Below are 3,797 nucleotides of genomic sequence, written 5' to 3' on the forward strand. Positions count from 1 at the left end.
GATGGACTCAAGCGTGGAAACAGCGGTGAGGATGTCCCAGGATTGTGCAGTGTTTCATTCTTCTGTGCATAAGGTCGCTATGAGTCTGTACCGACTCGATGGCACCTAACAATAACAACAAAAGAAAACCATATTTGTAATAAATGAATAGATGTTGTTTGGGGGCATATAAAGAGACCAATGCTTCTATTTTGTAGAGAGACAGAAAGTCTGAGAGATAGTCAACTGATAATGCCAAATCAGAGTGCTCTAGAGGACATGGTTTTGGGCAGAGACAAGATTTTATAATCACAAATATTGGAGAGAGATGGAGGCTTGGTGTGGCGCTGTAGGATAAGTACTAGAGTGCTAACTGCAAGGTTGGTGGTTAAAACCTATCAGCTGCTCCTTGGAAACTATATACAGGGTTACTCTGAGTTCCAACCAATCTGATGGCACTTACCAACAACAGTTCTGGTGTGGCACTGTGGGTTAATGCACCAGACTGCAAAGCTATTTGAACTGCAAGGTCAGCATTTCAAGCTCACCAGTCGCTCCTCGGAAACCTTGTATAGGGTCGCCATGGGTCAGATCTGACTCGATGGCACTTAACAACAACAACAATCAACAACAGCATCAATTCTTCCACAATCTTCCTTATTCACTGTCCAGCTTTCACATGCATATGAGGTTATTGAAAATACCATGGCTTGGGCCAGGCGCACCATAGTCCTCAAGCTGACATCTTTTCTCTTCAACACTTTAAAAAAGTCTGGTGCAGCAGATTGGCCTAATGCAATATGTCGTTTGATTTCTTAACTGTTGCTTTCATGGGCTGCCAAAAGAACCAACAGATCTGTGTGGAAGAAATGCAACCAGAATGCTCCTTGGAGGCCAGGATGGCCAAACTTCGTCTTTCATACTTCAGGCATATTGTCAGGATGGACCAGTCACTGGTGAAGAAGGATATCATGTTTGGTATGGTGGAGGGTCAGAGAAAAAAAGGAAGACCCCCAAGGAGATGGATTGGCAAAGTGGCAGCATCAATGAATGGGCTCAAGCGTGGCAACAATTATGAGGCTGGCCCAGGAGCAGGCAGTGTTTTGTTCTGCTGTGTATAGGGTCACTGTGAGTTGGTACCAACTTGATGGCTCCTAACAACAACAACAACTAACAACAGTAGCAATTGGGAAGAGACTTGGAGGAAGTCTTCTGGGCATCATGCTGGTCATATTGAGCTGAATGTGTTAATATGCATCATTCTCTCCTTTCCCTCTCTCAAGTATCCAACAAAATCTTCATCTCAGGAGCTATAAACTCACTAAGTGAGGCAAGGATTGACAGAGCCAATGAGAACTGACTAGCCAATTAGTATGCTCATCTAGTAGTGCGGCAGGTGACCTGGGAGCTTCATAGTTGTATGTATTATATCATTTATGTTAATAATCTCTTTGTAGTCAGGAAGGTTAACTTACTATGAGCTAGGCATTTTATGTACAGTGTCTCACTAACACCAAACAAAGTAAGAATTATTTTCCAAATTGTTTAAATATGTTCAGAGAATGACCTCCTTATGGTCACATAGACAATAAGTGATAAAATTCAAATCCATCTCAGCCTTTTGTCAAAACTTTTGTGTGTTTCTTTCCATCACACTGGATAACCTCTTTAAATGAGTAATTCTATACATAAATGTGTCTAGTGTCCAGGCTTCCTGAGTGGCCCTGGTGGGGTGGTGGGGACTACCTGATAGGGGCAGCAGTATTAACCCATCAGCTGCTCTCTGAGAGAATGATGAGGCTGCTTGCTCCTATAAAGATGTATAGCCTTAGAAACTAAGGTGTAGTTCTATTCAGTTCTATATGATCTATATGAACTAGAGTCAAATCAGTGGCAGTGGGTTTGTTATCCAGCCTTCCTGGTATTTAATAAATGGATCAAATCCTGGTGTGATGCTTTAGGAAAAGCACTGGATGGCTAACCAAAAGATTGGTGATTCAAACCCACTAGCTGCTCCTCAGAAACCCTATACAGAGTCACAGAACCAACTCAACTGCACTTAACAACAACAATCAAGACATCAAGTCTAACAATTATCTCTATATTTTAGTATCTGAAGTGAACTTTTACAGAAACTTAAACAGTCATTTAAAGAAATACATTTCAAAATATACACTAGATTGCTCATAATTCAAACTAATATCTTCTGTTAAAAAAACTATTGTAGGCAATGAAAAGAACCAACACTGGTTCTTTAAAGCAAGCAGACATTAATCTAAAGTATCATAAGTTCACAGTGAGATGGGTGATATATCCCTAGCAAACGTAATTGAAGCACAGAGAACCATGAAAAAATATGTTCGACCTTATTAGAAATATATTTCATGACTCTCTTGATGCTCTACCATATGCACGTTGTTTGCTTTAAGTGCTATCAAGTCAGTTCTGACTCATAGCAACCCTGTATAGAGCTTCCGAGGAGCGTCTTGTGTGATTGAAGCTGAATCACCATCAGGGGTCCTTGTACAATGACCAGTTGCTGTCAATTCCAACTATGACTACCCTGTTGTTGTTGTTGTTAAGTGCCATCGAGTCGGGTCCGACCCGTAGCGACCCTGTACAGGGTTTCCGAGGGTGTAAATCTTTACGGGAGTAGAAAGCTTCATCTTTCTCCCGCGGAGCGACTGGTAGTTTTGAACCGCTGACCTTAAGGTTCGCAGATGTAAAATTGATAATCTTTGTTTGTTGCTGCTATTGTTGTTAAGTGCCATTGAGTCATTTTCTACCCATAGTAACCCTGTATAGGGTTTCCAAGGAACGACTGGTGAGCTTGAACTGCTGATCTTGTGATTCAAACCGACTTTGCAGTCCAGCACATTAACCCACAGCACCACACCAGGATTCCATTTGGATGACATTAAAAAGTAAAAAAAATATCAACTGGGTAAAAGGTAGAGAAGTAGATGTGTTGGCAAAATAAAGTGAGAATGCAGTTCAAGTGAAATACAAGAAAAATCAAGAAAGTGTATTTTCAGGAAAGTCAAGAAAAGAAGTCTCAAAAAGAAAAGAGAAGGCCAAGTCTTTTCAATTTTTAATTGCCAGGTCATGTAACAGGAATATAAAGAGATCCTGATAGATTTAATGACATAGTAATTCAAATTAATGGTGTCAGTAGATTCAGTTTCAATATAGAGGAAACTACATTCAAGAGAACTGAGGAATGAAGACTAAATGGGCACTTTTCATTCTAGTCATATTCTTCTAGATAATCTGAAAATATTTTCTGTACAAATGCCTAAAATGGTTGGTAGCGTAGTGGTTACGAATCAGGCTGTGAACCTTAAGGACAGCAGTTCGAAACTACCAGCTGCTCTGAGGGAGAAAGATGAGGCGTTCTGCTCCCGTAAAGATTTACAGCCTCGGAAACCCTGTACAGGGTCACTATGGGTCGACACCGACTCGATGGCACTTAACAACAGCAACAACAACATAATCACATAATGGTGCAAAGACTATCTTAAAAGTAAATATGAGTTCCAAGAAAATAGAAGATGGGAGGAATCTTCAAGGTCAAGAAGAGAGCTGAATCATGAGTCAGCAAACTGTGATCTGACAGGGCAGTTGCTGTGTGTATTGGAGGAGGTCACGGATGTCTATAAGTACCAGGATTTGGGTCTAGGAATTAAAGTTCCTACACACAGCCAGAACCTTTTAAGTAAAACTGTAGCCTGAAAATGAGCTAAATGTTCAGATGAAGCCAATTGGAAAATGATCATGTTGAAGTATAAAACAAGAAATAATGAAGATAATTTCAGATA

This window comes from Chrysochloris asiatica, unplaced genomic scaffold, assembly GCF_000296735.1.
Source record: "Chrysochloris asiatica unplaced genomic scaffold, ChrAsi1.0 scaffold00007, whole genome shotgun sequence".
Classification (NCBI taxonomy): domain Eukaryota; kingdom Metazoa; phylum Chordata; class Mammalia; order Afrosoricida; family Chrysochloridae; genus Chrysochloris; species Chrysochloris asiatica.